Source organism: Propithecus coquereli, unplaced genomic scaffold (assembly GCF_000956105.1).
Source record: "Propithecus coquereli isolate 6110/MARCELLA unplaced genomic scaffold, Pcoq_1.0 Scaffold411, whole genome shotgun sequence".
NCBI classification, from domain to species: Eukaryota; Metazoa; Chordata; class Mammalia; order Primates; family Indriidae; genus Propithecus; species Propithecus coquereli.
In genome coordinates this window covers 526,484-546,807 of record NW_012149853.1, presented here as the reverse complement: position 1 = coordinate 546,807, position 20,324 = coordinate 526,484, and positions in this window count along the sequence as shown.

The following is a 20,324-nucleotide window of genomic DNA, read 5'->3' as shown; positions in this document are numbered from 1 at the left end:
TCAGCTCCACAGCTGACCTGGCACTCGGGTATCCTCTCTTGGGGGCTGGGAGGGTTCTAAAGACAGGGAGATGTGTCTGGTCTCCAATGAGACACAGGCAGATGCACAGATTCTTAATGGCTTTGCTTCCTTGGGCATGACGTGCTCTCAAGCCCCCAGAGCCCACGTGGCCTGCCCTCATCTGGCCACCGCTTCACCCCCCTCCCAGGCCAGGTGGACGCCCTGCTCTCTGAGACACATGCTGCCCAGCGCTGGGCTAGGGAGGATGCTGATCAGGTGGTCAGTGGGAAAGAGGACCAGGAGGAAGCCAGCTCTGGGTTCAGCCCTGACCTGGGCAGAGGCACTCACCTATCTGAGAAGGTGCCCACGGGGCAGGGGAGGGGCACCCCTGTGCCCACTGGACAGAAGTAGCCTGGAGGGCAGGGCCCCCCTGCAGTCACATGGATGTCTCCGTCCAGGTGGGTGACCTTGGCTCCTGCCCAAGGTCAGAAGCAGGTGAGACCACACGGCAGTCCTCCTCTGGTCTCCAACAGGGGGGCTTGACCACCCTGTCTCCCGCACCTCTGCAGCCTAACATTCCCCAGAACAAGGGGGCAGCGCTTGCAGGCTGGAGTCGCAGCACCTGCCACGGCCAAGGCAGCTCTCAAGCCCAGGGTCCTGGCCCAGCCCTCACCTCCGCGGGCTAGCAGTGGGTCCTGAGATGTGTCCCCTTCTGAATTATCTATCTAACAATCTGGGCTGGACCCTGCTTAGGAGCCCAAAGATGGGGAGAGAGTTGGGGGGGGTGCCAGGACTTGTCTAATCTTGGGAAAGGTGGCCTGGTGGCCCACCACCAGATCCATGCCCAGCCCCGTCCCCTCTAAGAGACTCCTTTCCTTGTCAGCCTCTGTCGGTACAAGTGTTTCTTTACCGCCCTTCCCAAGCTCGGTCTTCTTCAATTTCTGTCTCAGTTCTGTAGGGGGAAACTCTCAGTGTTCCTGCGTTAAGTGGTTTCCCACAGTTAGGAAGTGGGTTCTTCCCCATCCAAAGGCCTTGTCCTCAACTGTAGCTCACAGGCCCCCAGGCTTTGGGCGAGCAGAAGACGTTTCCAGGGAGCACCTATTCCTCAGGCCCCAGGACACAGCCTTGGCCTTCCTCCACAGAAGAGACCACGCTGGCCTCTTCCCCTTACCTGCAGGACTGGCTCTGGCCCTACCAGGGACTGGACGTGCCCGGAGGGCAGGGCATGGGGAGGTGGTCAGTCCCAGGGTAAAGACCTGGGGGCCAGGTCCTCCCCTGGTGGGTCTCTTGGCCTGGAAAAAGCGGCTCCCATCATCCCAAGGCCGTCCCCGTCCAGACTCCTGGGTTTCCACAGCAACTCTGCTCTGCTTTCAGAGCTGGCCAAGTACCTGTGCCGGTGCTGTGCTCCCCGTCCAGCTGGGACTTGGCCGCCAGGGAACCCTCCAAGTTTCCCCACAGCCTGCCGAGGGGTCTCGGGGTCCGCGCCCCTCCCGGGCAGTGAAATCCTGGAGGCAGAGGAAGCACGAGGCTGCTTGCTCTGCGGGGCGGCGCCCGGCTCCTGCCTTCCCATGGCTGTGATGGGATCAGGCTCTTGGGAGTCCCAGATGAGCTCATAACTTAGGGTCCTTTAAATCCACATCTTCCAATCCGTGTCCCCCGTGTGGTCATAGGGAGGTGGAGGTGTGGGTGGCAGGTCGGTGGAGGACAGTGCCCGTTTCTGGTCTATCTGGCCCTCACTGAGCCCATGGATGGCTTGCTATGCATGGAGCCCAGAGGCTATTGGGGGACCCCCAGCCCCTTCCTCAGAGGCTGGTCTCAGTCTAATCCCAGTCACAGATGGGCAGCGCTGTCCGGAGAGGAGGCAGGCGTTTCTGGGCTGAGCAGCCCGTACCTTTGTCCTCATCCTCTAGGACACTCCAGCCCCCCACCTCCCCTTCTCCTCCCCCACCATCCAGGCCTCAGGGGCTGGGAGGATGCGAGTGGCTCGTGACAGGGGGAGCTGAGACCTCGTCCCCACCAAGTTTAGGAGCCCCACTCCGATCAGCCTCCAGCCTGCCTCCCTCCTCATTCACCCAAGCCTGGCCATGCTGACCAGGCTTACAGCCCTGGGCTCTCTCCAATTTGCCTCTCCTGGCCCAGTGCCCAGGTGGCAGGCCCTGGCCACACTGCTTGGTGCTTGGGGTTATGCAGTTGACCTTACCTGGTGCGCACAGGCCACTGGGGGCAGCCTGGCCTGAGATGGCACAGAAAAACCCAGGTGGGCAGGTCAGGCACCAGCTCACGTCCGGTGCCCCTCTCTCTGCATTCCAGGTGCCAGTTGGGCAGGGCCATTGCTTGGGGTCCTTGGTTCCAGCAGGGCAGAAATGGCCCGGGGGGCAGAGGTCACCAAAGGGGAGTCCCTCCTAGAGGAAGAGCGGCCTGTCTAGGCTACGAGCTGAGAGCAAGGGGTTCCTCTCCACCGGCTTCCCTCCTCTTCTTGTTTTGTTGTTTTTGATATTAAAATGTGTGCTGTTTTGAACATATTTTCATAAGTGACCTTTTTCCCCTTCTAGGTTCTTTCCCACTTAGGAATTATGTGATCAAAGGGTCTGAGGCTCTTGCTGAGTCTCGAGAAACCCCACCCCCAGCACCCTGGGCCCAGGCTACAGCGGAGGCATGGACTGGCCCACATCCACGCCGCCCGAGGGCTCCAGCGCTTGCGTTTACTTCTGATGGTCAGTACGTGCGTCTGGCAGACGAATGGCATTGCTTCATGTGTTCTTAATGGCATCTCACTGCGCTTTTTCTTAGCTAATGATTTATTTGTATTTGGTTCCTTTTCCAGTGGATCCTGGACGCTGGACACTGGGTCCTTCCTTTACTTGGCATAGCACGTTTTCACTGGCTGTGTTCAGTGGCTGCAGCTCTACCCACTCTGTCTCTGCAGCGGTTTCATCCCATCTTCCCCGGGCTACTCTGTCCCTCACTGGGCAGCAGGCATCCGAGGGCAGGTGCCTCCGCCCTCAGGGAGGCCTGGCGGGAACTGCATTCACCGGGGATGAGGTGTTGGAGCCAGGCCCACAGTGATGCCCAGGGAGGTACAGCCCCTGGGGCTTGGCCAGGCCAGCTTTGCCACAGTAGGCCCCAGGGTGGCACAGCTGGCAGTCCTCCACGCGGGCGGCCCCAGGGGCCTTTCGGAAAGTGCCCTGAGCAGAGAGAAGGAAGGGATGCCACCAGGTCAAGGTCCTGGAGGCTAGAATGGAGGCTGCAGGCCCAGACAAGCCTGCTGCTCTGCCAGGGAGAGAGCAGGGCAGGGCCCTCCACCCTCCCCTTGGGCAGACAGGGCAGGGGGAGAAGGAGATGGATCAGTCCTCTCCCAGGACAAATTCCCCAGGACACACACACTAGGGGGTGGCATTGACTTTTCAATAGACCAAAAGTGTTTGACTGCAAAATATAGCCCATAGGGAATGTTGTAACCATGACTCCTTCACAGCAGATTTCCATTGCAGGAGGGAAGAGGGAACAAAGGAGCCCAGGCCACCTCTAGAGGTGTGTGTGCCTTGGGGCGGGGCACTGTGGCTGGCAGGTATGGCGGGGAAGTTGCCCTGCTGAGAGCTACATCTGTACCTCCCCCTCCAGCTCCCTGACCCTCCCTCCTCCCACAGGCCTGGTGTTCTGTCCCTGTGCCTTTCAGGTCTAGCATCCCAGCAGGAACCAGCTGTAGGAACAGGAATGTGACCAGTCCAGCCCTTATCTGAGTGGGGGGCGGAGGCAGGGGCTGGAATGTGGCCTTGTCATGGTGAAAGAAAGTTGTCCTTCCCGACCACCACTACAGGCTGATGGCTCCTGGGCCTCCCCATGCAGAAGCCAAGAGACACCAGCTGGAGGGGCCCAGGGGAGGGTCTCACCGCAGGGCAGGGGATGGACAGCAGGCCCCGGGCTGGGCAGTAGTGCCCAGGTGGACATGTCATGGGGCCAGCCAGCTTTGTCTTGTTGCAGAGTTTTCCTCCTGGACATTCCTGGCACCAGAGATGACCTGGACCCTGCAAAGGGGTTGGGAGTAAGGTCCAGGTTTTTTCCACACCTCTAACGTGTGGGCCTGGTGCAAGGCAGGGACTCCGGAAATGTGTGGCATTGAGGGGGCTGCTGCTGGCCAGGCCCAGGCTCTGTGTGCGCCTCCCTCATGAGGAGGGGAGATGCTGGCAGGCGCGGGCTGCTCTCTGAGCACCTGGCCTGGCCACAGGATTGTCACAACTGGAGGAAGGGGGCCCAGGCTGGAGGCTGCTCGAGTCCCCGTGGAGGCCTCCCTGTGGGTCAGGAGATGTGACAAGCCCTGAAGGGCTGGGGCCCCCGAGTGGTCCTGGGCTGGGTGGTCACAGTGGCTGCACGGTGGGCTGCTCCGTGGGCTCTGTGCCACCGACCCTGCTCACCTCCTGCCCACCAGGCCTTGTGCAGTGTCTGCGACAAGTCCCAGGCTCTCAGGGGGACATGGGGCAGAGGGGCAGAGCGTGGAGCTGGAGCTCTGCTGCCTTTCTGTCCCAACATTGCCATCTGCAGAGCCCTCCTCTCTCTGGAAGGGACAGCTATGCTTGGTGTGGGGGGGGTCCCTGAGCTGACCCAGGGGAGGGCGCTGTGGATGGCAGGGCTCCAGGCAGTTGTAAGGGGCAATGATGGTTCTTCACAGGAAGGACGGAAAGGTTGTGGCTAAAACCCCAATTTGGGCTCTTTGGGCAGCAGCGATTCACCCTAGCCTGCCCGCGTGGAAACTTGGGTGATACTTGACGAACTGCATATTCTGTGACTTGTTTTGCACAACTCCCCAGGGCCACTTATCACTTCCATGAGCTTCACGTCACTTCCTTGAATAATAACCAAGCCCCTCCAAGGACAGGGCCTTGCGGAGATGGAAATGATGGAGCAAGGAGGCCTTTGTGCGATGCCACTTCCCCCCAGATGGAAAGGCAGTGTGATCCTTCAAATTATGCATGCCACCTGAGTGCAGGTGGGGACAGTGGGGTGGAGGGCCCATTGCTTCTCTGGGTCTGGAAGGAGAACAATGTTCTGTACATGGCCCCCAGGGCCCTGCTCTTTGCTTTCCTGCAGGGTGAAGTGAAGGTTTGATGCCTGCACCACCTGCAGTCCCTGCAGAGGCGACTGGTCTTGGAGGTGAGAGTCAGTGTAGAAACTGCATTTAAGCCCCTGAGGAAGCCTCCTACCCATCCACGGCCCCTCCTGGCTGTTCCTGGCTGCCCCTTGGCAAGGGAGGTGGAGGCCCAAGCCAGGGCTGACAGTGATGATACCTCCGCCCCAGAATCCCCCGTCTAGGGGTGGGGTGGGCGTGGGCAAGTGTCCACTCAGATCCCCCTGTCCCACTGACGCCCTCCCTCCCTTCCCTTGAAGAGGAGTGTGTGGTTCGGTCGCGGCCTGTGCACGGGCTCCAGGCAGCCCAGAGGCAAGACTCCAGGCCTGTCTTGCTGCCCTGTTGCCCTGCCAGGGAGGGAGTGGCTGGGGGCCTGCCCGGCCACTGAGCCTACCCTGCAGCAGAAGATTCTCCCCCAATCTCCTGCTCCCTCCCTGCCTGAGCTGAGCTCTGGGGAGTCACCACAGGTGGGGTGGTGTCTCCTCTGCGGCAGGCTCCCCAGCGCCCAGTCCTCCCCACCTCCTGGCTTTAGGATCCCTCCCACTTCTGAGACCTCTGAAGATAGAGTCTGTTCTGGGATCACTCACAGAGAAGCTGCCAGCACGGCATGGCCGTGGTGTCATGTGCCCCTCTCAGGACAGTGGTGACTGGCAGGGCAAGGCACACAAGCCATAGCCAGCCTCGCACCTGGACCTTGGCGGTAGGTTCCCTTAGAGGAGGAGGAGAGAACTGAGAGTAGGAGCCCTGACACACAGGGTCACCATTCCTCCAAGGCTGGAGCCCTCCACTGTCCCCAGCCTCCTCAGGGTGTGAGGGCAGAGTCCCAGCCTGGTGGGCTGGCAACAGGCCCTGGGGCAGGCTGAGGGGGTGGCGGCAGCTGGGAAGTGCAGGGTGAGAGGTTTGAGCACCAGGCTAACTGTGCTTCTTTGTAAAGTTGTCTGTTCCTCTACTTTGCTTATGTTTTCCTATTGGTGAGATCTCTCTCTCTCTTTCTCTCTCTCTCTCATTCCAGCTGATTTGTAAAGACTTTTCATATAATATGTTGTTTGTCCTTTACCTTTGTTCATTGACTTTGTTCATGCCCTGTGTAGAGGAAAATAAAAATCTCAGGAACCCCCAAACTCGTTATGCAAAAGGAAGGCCAAGCTGGGCGCTGAGTTCTGCAAGGCCTCCTTCCTAATGAGTAGCTCTGACTTCATGCATCAGCCGGACCCCCAGGGAAAGGGAAAAGCCCACAGGCATCTACAGGGACTGTCCCCACAGGTCATTGGTGAGGAAATTCTTTGTTGGCCTCCCATAAACAAGGACATGCCAGTTGTCACTTCAGGTCAGCAGGCTAAGCCTACCTGCTAAAACTAAACTCTGATTCCACACCAGTAATGTCGGTTACAGGTTTATCTTCCCAGGTGCAGAAGAGGACAGGGTGAGACCAATGATTCCTCCACCCACTCTGAGATGTCCGCATAATTCATTCTTCCTTTCCTCTCTTCTCTTCCAATGGTCTCTTCTTCTTAGGTGAGAGGTAGGTTTACTGGGCACTAACGGAAGTCTCACAGAAGTGCAAGCATTTGCGTCGCTGCCTACCCCCTTCTCCCTACCCGCCTTCTCCCCTTTGAAGAAATGTCTGAATCCTGAGCCTTCTGCAACATCTTCAGAGAGCACAGGCCTGCATGGACGTTTCTGGGACTGGGGTTTTTCCTGGGAGCGCCCTCAAGCGACTGATTGAGACCTCGCCTCAGTCTCTCGGTTTGGGTTATCGGACACCTTCCCCACCGACTTCAGCCACAGTGGGCCCCCCTCGCCCAACACCCTGGCTGTGCACCTGGGGTCCTGGCCCAGCTCCTCCTGCTCCCGTGTGTCCTCTCTCAGCAAGGCTCAGGTCCTGAGGCCAGGCTGGGTGTTCCCCCCTCTAGAGACCCCTCGGTGCCCAGTGCGGGGCTCCAGCAGGTGCACGATGAGCACATGGCGACTTGGCTTCTGTAACAGCCACACGCTCGGCCTCCTTACCGTGGGCAGAGCTCGGGCTCGGGGGCCCCACTGGGGCAGAAGGCCCCTGGGGGGCAGGGCAGACAGTCCTCCAGCCGGCTGTTTCCTGCCTGGGAGCTGTAGGAGCCGGGGGGCAAGGGAACTGGGCCCCCCACTTCGTCCCTGTTTCAGAGAGAAAAGGGGATCAGAGGAAGGAAGGGGGTGTCAGAACCGTGACATCCGGCACATCAGCTCCTCACCCACTCCCTGGAGACAGTTCCCTAGTAGAGGCCACTGGGGATGGGGCAGGTGGCAGGGCTGCCACTCTCCAGGACCCAGCCTTTAGGAGGCTGCACTTTGTCTGGGCTGAGACTCCGGGGAACCCCTAGTCAGGATGCCAGGGGCTGACCAATCCCCTCAGGGCTCTCCCTCCTGGCACTCGCCTGCGGCCTTGCCCGGGCGGAGCCTGGCCCCACTCACCTTGTGGGCAGTAATGCCCAGCCCTGCACGTCCCTGAGGGCTCCCGGGCTCCACCAACACAGAACCAGCCCCTAGGGCAGGGCGCACACTCTGTGCTCGAGGTCAATCCAGGCTGGTTACTCCAGGTGCCTGGGGGACACTGGAAGTGGGTCGGCTCCTTGGCGCCCAGAGTACAATAATGGCCAGCTGAGCAGGGGTGGCCGGATAGGCCCCTAGTTCCTGCAAACACAGCCCTAAACTAGGCCTGGAGGCTGCTGTCCTCTCCAGCCACAGCCCTGGCAGGTGGTGGGGACATGGCTGCGGCCCAGCTCTGGGGCAGGGGCACCTGGGTTAGCAGCCACCAAGGCCACCCCACCTGCACAGCAGGGTGGGAACTCAGGGTGGTCTTTGTGGTCCCATCCCTTGGGCTCCCACAGGAGGGGCGTGGTGTCCTTTGTGGGGAACAAAGGGGCTGCGAGCCAGGGTCTGTTTTTCTGCCTCCCTCCCCTGGGACGGAGCTGGTTCTTCTGCAGGCAGAGAAGCCACCAGTCCCCTCCTCACTCACCCCCAGGACAGGCCAGGCCCGCGGGGCAGGTCTCACACTGCAACGGGTCGGAGAGGTCACTGCGGGAGCTGAAGGTCCCGGGAGGGCAGGCGTGGAAGGCATCCTGGGCACTGGAGGAGCCTGCAGGGCGCACAGACCTACAACAGCCAGGGAGTCGGTGCCCGGTGCCCGCCAGGAGAGCCCAGCATCCTGGGGAGTCATGGCGCGATCCCACCGTGCATGGGTACTCTGCACACTAACCTGGCCTCTCTGAGCTCCCTTCGCCATGGACAAAGCCAGGATGACAGCTCCCCAAATGCCTCCTGAGCGTGGGGACCTGACACAGTGCTGGGCCTCAGTGCCCCAGGGGCAAGTCCTGGAGCCCCAGGCTAGCTGAGACCAAGCCCTCTCTGAACCCCAAGGTGCGTTGAGGCTTGGAGAAGCCTCGCCTTCACCAGGGTCTGATTGTCTGAGGGAGGCTGTGGGGGGACTCTGGAGGAATGGCAGGCACTTACCCTGGTCTGCACGCTGTGTCTGGCTGCGTCTGCCCAGCCTGGGCACATGCGGTGCCTGCTGGGCAGGGGCTGCAGTGTGTGGCTTCGTCCTGGCCTGGGAGGGAGCTGAATGTGCCCGGCTGGCATGGAATGGGGCGCGCAGCTCTGTTGGGGCAGAAGTGTCCTGCAGGGCACCGCAGACACAGGCCGAGAACTGGGGAGAGAGCAGTTCTCTCTCTGAAGGGAAGCAGCGAGAAGAAAAGCGGCAAACACTCCCCAAGCCCCCCAGGCCCTGGGCACACCTGACCCTCTAGAGCAGCACAGGCCCTGTCCCCACACAGGGGATGGTGGCCAAACTGCTGGCCTCCCTGCCTCTGTGCTTCGTGCTGCCACCTGTGGGGCTTTCGCACTGCCCCACCCAGCAGCACGGCCCAGGGGTGGCTGTGATGGGGAGACCCCAACTACACAAGCCCCATCTTCCACTCCATAAAATGGGGATCATAACAGCACCACCCCCCAGGCTTGCTGTCAGGAGGGAACACTTCACTGCCAGTGTGCCAGGGCTCTGCACCGCGCTGAGCACACGGCAAGCCCAGGAAGTGCCAGTCTCACACCACCGTACCGTGGGAGCAGACAACTTCATGTCCTGCCTCACACCAGGCCTGCATCCACTTGCCCCTGCAGGCCTGCTCCTGTCCCCGCTCCTGCTATGGGTGGGAAACTGCTGCTCTGGCTTCGCTCTGCAGCGGGGAGCCCTGGGCTCCTGGAGGGGCAGCTGGGGTCTGACAGCAGCGGGGCTACAGCCCGGCCCCTCGCTCTCCTGCTCCCAGGACCTGCAGAGGACATGGGTCCTGCCTACCCAGGACTGTCTCCCCTGAGCGCCCAGCTTGGTCCTGTCCTCCAGGACTAGCCCTGGGGTGGGGGCTGGCCTTGGCCTTGGCCTTGGTGTGCCTGGGAGGCATCAGTGTTGGGTGGGGAGCAGGCTCTGCACAGCTCTGAGGAATGACCCAAGAGGCTGGTGGCCTCAGAACTTCAGGGAAAAGTGGCTGAAAGAGCCCATCACAGAAATCTGTTTCCTGGGACCATTTACCCAGGACTAGCCCCGTCCCTGGGTCCTAGAACTGGGTGAAGTGGAAGCTCTGAGGTGTTGTCCCTGGTACCTCTCTCTCCTTCCCAAGCCTCTCTGCCGTAATGACAGGTGCTCCATTTTACAGCTAACTAATCACTGTCTTCCACAGGCCTAATTGTGTGCTCACTTAAGAATTACAGGAACTGGCCTTGAGCAGTTAACTATAGAACTGAGATAGTGGGGCCACCCCCTGGAGGAAAATGCTGAGCAGTTAACCAGCAATTCCACTGCGACCGGCAGATGCCAGCCAGATCCCAGACGGCCCATTACTCAAGGGCACCACCCCAGACCAGAGCTGCAGACCTGCACGAGGCCAGCCCCTTCCAAGCCTCCTTTCCTTTCCAAAGCCCTTCCTCAGGCTGAGCTCACAGCAGTGAGCACCCTCGGCCTGGAGACCGGCACCCAGTGGGAGCACAGACCCGCCTTCCCTGCCCTCCCTGCCAGGGCAGACCCGCACTGGGCCATGTGAGGCTACAGACCCAGCGTGTCAGAGCCAGGTGGGGCCTCGAAAGCCACCGCGCCACGGCGAGTAAATGGGGCCCAGAGCTGTCTTGGGCTGTGGCCAGTGGGAGCAGGGAGATGCTGGTGGCTGCGCTGCTTTCCTGGAGGAAGAGCTCTTGACCTACCAGCGGCCTTCAGAGACGTCACTAACAGAGTGAGCAGCGTGGGGGTCACAGACAGCAGGGGACCCTTCTGCGCAGGGAGATGGGCATGGGGGCGGTGAGTCCTGATGTGTGCAGGGGGCAGAGGCCTGGCGCCCACCCACTGGTGGGTCTTTGGGGCACACACAGACCCCCACACACCACTGTCCCCGAGGGCTGTGGCCTGCCTGGAACCCAACAGCTGGTTGAGGGCAGAGGGCCCTGCCTGCCCCTCGCAGCCCCGTGCTGGGGCAGAGGACAAGGAAGGGCGACTCCTGCTCCGGCTCTGAGGATGGCAACAGCCTGCAGTGCCTGACACCTGGGTTCTGGTCCTGGCTTTGCTGCCAAGTGACATGTGGTCTCAAGTGAGCAGTGGGCTTCCTAAGCCTCCGTCTCCACGTCCACCTTGCGAGGACAAGCTCTCCATGGCTGCTGGGCCATGGTTTGTATGACACTCAGATGGCAGTGCTTTGCTATCTGCTGTAGTGCATGTGTTAGTGTTGGGGCAGGACAGAGGGAATATTCTGGAAACTGGGTGCTCAGATTGGACTAACACTTATGAAGATGAGGCTCAGAGAGGTTAAGGAGACTGCTGACGCCACACAGCCTGTAAACGGCAGACCTGGGACCTCCTGACCTGGCGTTCTCTAAGCCCAGGCTCCTGCCCACTCGCAGGAAAGGCTCCGTGTACCATCAACCGTCCTGTTCTTCACTTTAAAATTGCTCATTTCTTTTGCCCCAGGCCCTCGGCACTCGGGGTTCCTGGCTGCTGCCTCCCTCTGTCTTCACTGAAGGTCTGTGTTGAAGCATCCGGGCTGCCTCTGAACTTCCTGCGGCTGCCATTGAACCTCCTGTGCAAGTCCTGATGTTCCCAGCTGAGACCAGAGAATGTGTAGGTCCCAGGGCTGGAGCCCGAGGGGCCTGGATGCACCCCTGGGTGTGGCTCTCCTCGGGTTCACCCCCTTACTGGTGCCTGGACACACTGCCCAGGCCGTAGTCAGCACCGTGACATCGGCCTCTGATAACCTTTGCAAAGCACCCAGCGAGCAAAATCAGAGTCAGAGCCTCTCTTCCTTGTGCAAGCAGGGGTGGAATCCAGAACTGACCTGTTGAGCAGAAGCTGGTGTTGGGGTGGGGCATCTCCTTGTCCTTGAGGCTCCTGGCAGGGCACGGAGCAGAGGTGGCACCGTCTGGATGGAAATAGCCTGTGAGGGGGAGCCTCATGGGGTGGGTCTCACCGGCGCTCAGGGTCCCCATCCGGGGGAGCCTGCAGACTGAGGGCGGGTGGACCTGGGAGTGGCCCCTGCGGGGATCTGCACCACCCGGGATGTGGCTGGGCCCCACCCCGGTCCTGGGGGACCATTCTTGCCAGGGAGAAGGGCAGGAAGGTGGCAAAGGCTCAGCTCTCTGTTGCTCCAAAAAGCTGCTTCCTCTGCTGGGGGCTCTCCCAGCCTGGAAGGTGTCCACTCCATGTCCACTCCTCCAAGAAGGCCCCTGGGCTCCTCACTGAGCAGACTCGGTGGTGCCTCTGTCTGAGCATCACGGTCCCTGTCTCTACCCTGATTCAATACTCCCTACAGCACAGCTTAGGGGCAGCACAGGCATCCGCCTCTCCCCTGGGCAGGGAGCTTCTGGGGCCTCTGCACTGGCCAGTGCCTGGCACATGGGACAGAAGCGTGGGGGCACAGAGGGCTGGCAGAATGCTGGGACCCCTGCCAACTCTGCTCCTCTCTCCCTCCCACCTCCCTGGCCCTGCCTGTCACTGCAGTGTAACCTGTGGTCCCATCCAAGGCCCTGAGGCAGTAGAAGGCTTAGCAGAGGCCCTGGCCCACCCCAGGGCACTTCCTGCTGACAGGCAAAGCAGGTGCTAGGGCCTGTTTGTCCCCAAGGGCAGCTCTGATGAGCAATAAATGATTGGAAATTGAAATAAAAAGTACAATTCCATTTACAACAACATCCCAACACATGAAATACTTGGGGATACATGTAACAAAACACACCTGTACACAAAGAACTGCGACAGTCTGCCAAGGTCACACCCCCGCCAAGGAGCAGGACCAGCGTTTCACCCTCCTCTGCTGCCCCTGCTCCCCCAATCCGCACACCCCTTCCTCCGTGACTCTCATCTCGCTCGCACCACAGCCTGTTCCGGTGGTTCTTTGTGTGTTTGGGGCCCAGGGCTAGATGGCCTCTGCCCCTCAGAGACCTCCTGGGCTCCTGGGGCTGTTCAGGCCAGTCCAAACACAGTGGACCTGGGGACCCTCCCAGCCTGCCCCGTGCCATCAGGGAAGCCCAGTCTGGTCTACCCGAGGGGCAGGGCTGGCAGCTATCCGTGAAGAAGAAGCCCAAAGGGCAGAGGACACAGCTGGGGCACTGCGGGCTGGGTTCCTGGCCAGGCACTGCTGAGGGACACGGAGACACCCAAGGTGAGAGGGCAGCAGGATCGAGACTAACACCTGAGCGTGGACCTGCTGAGGGCTGGAGCCCCAGCTTAGGTGTTCACTTTGCCCAGTGTCTGCGTAGACCCCCGAACCTCTGTCCCTCCAGTTTCCCCTGTAAAACAACATTGCCTCCACGCGTGGTAGCACGGACGACTCAGTTCATGTGGCCTGTGGAGCTTCATGGCTAAGGAAAGGTTCTCGCCTTCTCCTGTAACTCTTTGTGGCTCTGCAGCTCCAACACTCGTGGTCTTGTGAGGACGCGGCTCTGAGGGATGACAGGCTCCCAGGAGGCCTGCCTGACCCTCCTGTGGAGCTGCATGCACACACAGTGGGCGCCTGGTGACACGTGGTGTGTGAGGGAACGACCACGTCACAAGTGGCTGCCGTGGGTGTTCACATCTCTGCTCACCCCATGTCTCCACAGCTTCTCTCTCGACTGCATGTCCTGTGGGACAGTGGCACTGAGCCTCCCAGGACTTCCACCTGCATCCTCCCACGTGGTCCTCACAGTGGCCCTCTAGGTAGTTCCACCTGTTTCCAGGTTGAACTGGCTGGTCATGTCCCAGGGTGTGGGCTCAGAATGGGGAGGGGGTGCTGGGTGCTCCCAAAGAGAGTGTCACCACCTCACCCACACACCAGTCAGGGAGACAAAGGCTCAGTTCTGACCCCACAGAGTTAGCCTCTGGGGACACAACAGTCCCCACACCCCTCCCCCTGCAAGGAATGGCCGAGACAGGAGCAGCCCTCTCCCGGGTCACCTGGCCGTCCTCGCTGCCTGTGTCCTGGGAGCCCTCTGCAGGCCTTGGCGGGGCTCCACTGCGGGGCTGACCTTCCATCCAGGCAGCTGCACAGAGCAAAGGGGAGAGTGTGACTGAGAACAGGCCCTGTAGGCCAGGGAGGCCGCCCAGCCAGGGGACAGCAGGGCCGCAATGGCAGCCAAGATGGCACTGAGGCCCCTCACATCAGCCTAAGCATCCCGTGGCCTGCCCCACTGCCTGGCCCACTTTCTGTCTGCCCCACTGGGATGGGCTGGATGGAGAAGGGAGGACGCCCCCAATTGGACAACTCAGCGCTGACCGTCAGTGCTAAGGGGCCTGAGGACAGGGTTGGTCCCACACAGGCCTTGGGTGTCAGCACAGCCTCCCCAGAGCAGTCTGAACACTCAGGGCTCACCCTGGGGGCCCAGGGAGAAGGGGAAGGAGCTGTGGGGTCATGGGCTGAAGGGTGACCTCCTTCATCTGGTCCCGGGAGGGGCCACAGCAGCAGGAGACACTGAGAGTGAGCGAGGAGAGGGTGTCCTTAGGGAGCAGCACGTCTGACCGCCTGCCCCACTGCCCAGGCGAGGATGCGCCCGGGTCACAGGGCGGGTGAGAGGCAGAGCTGGACCAGTGCTCGCTTCTCCTGGTTTCTCCACCCTTCCTCGAGGTCAGAAGTTGCAGGGACTGTGTCCTGGAGGACCTGGGGGCTCAGGACACCTGCTTCCTGGTCACTCAGGCTGGGCCAGGCAGCATTCATTTCCCTGGGGGCCCCTCACACTCAGGGACCTGCCCAGGCTTCCCTCCAGAGAGAGGGAGCCCCCCAGTCTCCCCAGACCCCCTCAGGGCCATGTTGCCCCCCACCCTCCCCTCCTCTCTTCCTGGGGCACCAGGGTGGCTGCTCCTTACTAAAAGCCTGAGGGGCACTGCAGGTCGTCCCCAGGCAGGGAGTGCTGGCCTGCCAGGCAGGGCACGAGGCACAGGAGGTGGCCGTGGGCTCCACCTTGGGGGGAGGGGGCGGCCGTCCCTGTGAAGAGGGAAGGGTCGGTGTGGGAGCCCTGCTCCCTGTCTGTCTCCACAGAGAGCCCCTCTGAGCTGGCTGTCTGCCGGGGTGTGACCAGCCGACACCACAGTTACTGACAACTGTAATCACAAGGTGCCTTCGCTGAGGGCGTGGGCGCGCTGGAGCTGAGCATGGCCGTTCTGGACACAGCCGGCATGAGCCACAGGAAGAGAAAAGCACAGAGATCGTGTAACAAGGGCCACAGGCCAGCTGAGGGGCCCCCAGCACCCTGGAAACCTGAGGCTATGAGGAAGCCACCGTGGCTTTGTCGTCACCCTCACCTCCTAGGATTTCCAGGAGCTCCGAGTGCCCGGCAGTCAGCGTTGCAGAATAGCAGGGCTGACATTTCATCTCCCGGCACATTAACCCTCTCATTTTACATGTGGGGAAGCTGAGGCCCAGTAGAGGTCCAATGACCAAACAAAGCCGCCTTGAAGCTCTGGTGGGAGGGCTGGCCTGGCCTGGGTGGGGGCTGGTGTGCCCCTTGCAGTTCGGGAGGCCTGAGGTGGGCTCCCCGATAGTACTCCAGACACCCCCCAAACCAAACTTGTGCTGAGCACAGGGGCAGCTCGCGGCCCCCTCTGGCCTGAAGAAGGCAGGCTGAGCTCTACCTCATACTGCTCAGCAAATCCCTACAGAGGCCCCGAGGGGCCGGGGGCAGGTCACAGGCTTTGGGGACAGACAGAACTGGCCGAAATCCCAGCTCTGCCACCCATTGGCAGTGTGACCTGGGCCAGTTAGCAACTTCTCTCAGCCTCAGATTTATCATGTGCAGATTGGAACACCCTACTTACCTTAGAATTGTGGGCAGTAAATGAAAAAGATTGTGTGCGCGCATGGGTGTGCGCGTGTGCGTGTGCGTGTGTGTGTGTGATCACATACATTTGTTTGATAAAGCAAACTACCAGTCCTTGTTTCCCAGCATCGGTCCCTGCCATCCAGGGGGTTGAGGGGAGACGGATGACACACAGAGGACTGTAAATACCCATCAGGGCACCTGGAACCACCGAAGCACATGTGATTCAGGGGCCCACAATAGAAGACGCAGAGTAGAAGGACCAGAACGGGAACCTCCCTGAAAACCCGGGCAGGAGGAAGGCCATGCGCAGGGGGGCCTCGCATGAGCCAGGGACAGAGCCGAAGCCTGCAGACAGGGGGCAGAGGGCAGATCAGAGAGACCCAGAAGGGGGAGGCCGGCGGGTGTGTGCCCCCTCCTGCCCCTCCCGCAGGGCACTGACCCCGCAGCGGTGAAGCCGGGGCTTGGTTCTTACCTGGACCTGGCACTTACTGGTGGCCAGGCGCTTTACCTCTCTGCGTCTTGTGTCCTCGTCCAACAGCCTGTGTCAGTCTTACGGGTGCGCAGAGCTGACCCACGGAGGCTGCAGGTGGAGCCTGTTGTTCCATTGCTTGGGCCATTGACTCACCTGCACTGACGGTGGCTAGCAGAGGGGCCAGGGCCACCCAGAGCCCCGGCTGCGGCATGCTGGAGCAGTGGTGAGGAACGCTGGCCAGAGGGTGTGCCGGACCCTTGGCCGGTCTAGGCTGGAGCACGTGACCCCCGCTGCTGTAACCTGACCCAGAATGCCCTCCCCACCGGCCCCCGGGCAATGTGGCCTCCCCAACAGTAACAGAGGAAGAGGGGCGGACGTGCCCTTCGCCAGCTCTCCTGCCCTGTCCTTCCAGAAGAGCTCGCTGCAGCCAGCCTGCCAGGCTCCGGTCGCTGGGAATGTGCCAGCTGTCAGGTCCCACAAATAACTCACTTTCTCTCTCAATCTGGTCTGTCAATCCGAAGCGATGAGACCGTCCCGCCAAGACCATGGGAAGGCTAACTCGGCATCCTCCGAGCAGGGCCTGCGCGCACCCTGACCATCGTTACCAATTCACCTTTCCACACATGGGGCATTTACTGAGCACCCACTGTTTGTCCTGCAGGATAAAGGGGCTGTGCAGAGGCAGAGAAGCTGAAGTCCAACTCATGTCCCTAAGGGTTTAACTTAAAGGCCAGGACTAGCCCCCAGGAAATGATTATAAAAACCCATGTCACAAGCCAACTAGCATTTATGTGGCCCCATTGTGGGCCAGGCCTTGTGCTCGGCGTGTTCCCGCATGTGGTCTCATTTACTTTTCCCAGAGACGCTGCCAAGGGCTGTCATCCCTGTGGATGTGGGGAGAACCCCGACTCACGCGAGGTGTCCCTGGGAGCAGTGTTGGGAGCTGGGCTGTGCGGAGAGGGCCGAGGCGATCCGCACACTTCCCGTGGTGAAGACTGTGGCTCTGTGCTCACCGGCACCGGCTCCCCTGGGGGACCTTCTGGACACAGGTGCAGATGTCCCTTCATTTACCCAGAGCTGCCCCTGAGGCACAGGGACGCTAGTGGCCGGTGGGGGCCAGGGGCTCTGGAGTTTTGTTGCGCCTCCTGGGGGCGGCTCCTCTGTCCACAGTGCCGTGAGGGCGGGTGGGGATCTCCCCTCAGCAGCGACCCTGGTGGGTGGGCTGAGGATGCCACTGCCGACTGTAAAAGCCGTCAGAGCTTAGCGCAGATAGGAGCTGAGAGGACCCCAGGCCCTCCACACCCGGGACAGCCATCCCCCGCCCTCAGTCGCAGGACTCCACCGCATCCTGCAGCCACTGTGCCTCCTTCCTGCTCCTCACTCACCAAGGGACCATCTCGGGTTTCTGCTCCAGTGTCACCTCCCCCAAAACACCACGACGTTTTAATTCTCCAACTTGCACTCAGCACCGTCAGCGTTCGTCTTATGTGTTTGCTCACAGGTTGTGGGTCTCTCCATTGGCCTCCGAGCCCACGAGGGCAGGAACCTGGTTGTTCTGTCCTCTGTGGCCCCAGCGCCTAGCACAGGGCCTGGTGCGTAGTGGGCAGCTGGTAAGTTCTGAGGGAAGGGGTGAGACGCCCCAGCACTGTGTCTCTGTTAGCTGCACTAGTTTGTTTTTCAGGCTTGTATAGACACACAGTAAGCAAAGCCCATCAGAGTGGAGCAGCTCCAGTTGGCTTGAAGGGATAGGGGAGGTCGGGGGACCTGCTGTCCGGAACGTGCCCCCCAGGAAGCCCCTGAGGCCCCTTGTACAGCCCCCAGGGCTGAAAGAGCAGTTTAAGAACCACTGATCTGGTACAACCTCCTTGTTTTCCAGCGGATTAACAAAGGGAGAGAGGTAAGGTGACATGCCCAGGGTCACACAGCCAGAGGCAAGCCCAGGGCAGAGCTGGGTTCCCTGACCTTGCTCTCACCAACCCAGGCAGATGCTGGTCACACTGGTGCTCACTTGACCACCAAGTTCAGGGCCAGCTTTGGGCCAGCCATGCCAACGCCTGCCCCAGTCTCCAGGTCCTCGGACGGAGATGGGAAGTGGGCCCCAGCCCCAGCCTCCCCCGAAACGTGCTGCAGACGGCATCCTGGGTGGAGAACGGAGCTGCAGGGGAAACACTGCCCTGCGCTGGGCCCGTGGTGGCCTTGCCTCTGCCCTGGCAGTCAGGGTGGCCCATCTGTGGCACTGTGTCAAGTCCAGTTAACTATTCCAAAAAGAACCCAAGTGTATCCATTTCTTTCTACTTGGCAAAAAAAAAAAAAAATTCCTGGGATTTTATGTAATTGTCTTTAATTATAGACAAGAATTAGTGATTAGAACTCAGTCAGCAGAGTGGGAGGTGAGGCCAGGAGCCCAGCCAGCCTGGCCAGTGTGAGCACCTGGGGGGCAGGTGTGTGGGGCCACCCAAGCAGCGAGGCCTCCAGAGAACACAAAGACCCAGCTGGCTGCCTGTCAGAATCCCAAAGCCAGGGAGTTCTTCAGGCTCTTGTTTCTGGAACTCAGACCTGGCCTGGTGCTCAGAGCTCTCCGAGATCCCCACGGAGGGCAGCGGGGGCTGTGGGCAGCCGGCTGACTGCGTTTTCAACTTCCCTCTTGATCTCTCCTGCATGTTGGCTTTCACGACAGCAGTAATGAGATCTGGCTCCCACGCCACACATAAAGAGAACACTAGCGAGCTATGGCAGAAGTCCTGGGGGCCCATGGCTTCTTGTTAGGGTAACTCTCTAAAAAGTCAAGAATCTCCGAACCCTGTGCTCTTGGGAAGCAGTAGCTCAGCTTCCTGTTGAGCTCTTGATGAGTGGGCTGTGATTTCAGAGGTGCACAGTGAGGATCAGAGAAGGACCTTGCCCGTTTCAAGTCAAAAGGTCATGGCGGTGGTGATGGTGATGATGGTGGGGATGTGATGGTTAGTGCGGACGGCTGAAGCTCACTGGAGCAGAGGGTGAGATGCTTGAGCAGGTGCCAGTCAAGAGGTTTTTCCGTCTACAGATTCAGCAGATCAGGACTCGGGTGAGTCTTTTCCTCAGTCACTTCATCTTAAATGGGAAGCTGTCCATCACAAATGAATCACATGTTCTCGTCCACCGCTGGAACAAAAGCAGATATTCTCTGACGTTCATGCCTCTGACCCCCAGAGATGACCATGAACAAGGAGAGAGGTAGCGTGAGAAAGGGGAGAGAGGAGCAAGAGAGAGAAGAGAGAAATGGGTTAGAGGGGGAAGAGAGGAGGGAGGACAGAAATCTGACTGTCCACAGGGGTTTCCACACATTCACTGTCACCTACCTTGAGGATGTCCCTGTCTTCCCAGATGGTCAGTTCTAGGTGCCCCTCCTTCCCGGGCAGGGCAGTTTCATGCATTTCTGCTAAAGGGTTGGGAAGGTGGTGGGGGGAGCTGCAATAGCGGAGGCTGCTGCCCTCTCCTGGTGTTTGCTCTGAGCAGTGACGCCCTGCATGCCCAGGCCGCCCAGAGCAGAGAGCAGAGAGCCAAGGAGGGGGGCTCTGCAGAAGCTGGTACAGCGCTCGGGGAGTTTGAAGTTGGCTAAGCTCCTTCCTTCAAGGCAGACCCTGTGCCAACCCCAGGGGCCACCTTCAGAACATGCTGCCCACGCAGAGAGGCTGGAACAGAAGGTGTCTGGGAGGGCTGGTCATCGGTGGGTGACGACTGCCCTCTGCTGGTCACTGTGGTCAAGTGGCAGACACAGGTGGAACCTGGCAGAGATACTGCAAACATGAACAGAATTTACAGGGCAGGTGGCTGGGGGCCCAGGAACTGCCCTTTAGCTTGTGGTCTATCTGGCACCTTCGAGGATTCTTTCAGTGGCGCTTTCATGTTCACATTTGATATCTCAGCACATCGTCCTCCCCGTTATTGCGGGGCGGGGGCTGCTTTTTCCCTCCTGACTTCCCCTGAGACGCCCTCCCTCTCTCGGGGCCCAACGGCTCACCTTCCCCCCAACTCTGAGAGCCCTGTCGTCCCCCCGCCACCCCACATACATCCTACATGCAACTGGCTGCAGAGAGTGGCTTCCTGTAATCAGTGCTCTTTTAGATTAAGAATTGCTGGTTGTTTTTTTTTCAGTATGATTGGCAAAGGCAAACATCTCCTATGCTATTTCATAATAGAAAGCCCAATGTGAAGGGTGCCCCATCCTTCCCTCTAACAGGCCAGACACAGGGGCTCACGCCCATAATCCCAGCACTTTCAGAGCCTGGGGCAGGAGGATCACTAGAGCACAGGAGTTCGAGGCTGCAGTGAGCTATGACCACACCACTGCACTCCAGCCTGGGCAACAGAGGGAGACCCTGTCTCTAACAACAAACAAACAATCTGACCCCTGTAGGTTGGATCCCTGGGTTGGCATTTGAGATCCAGCTGCTATATCCACGA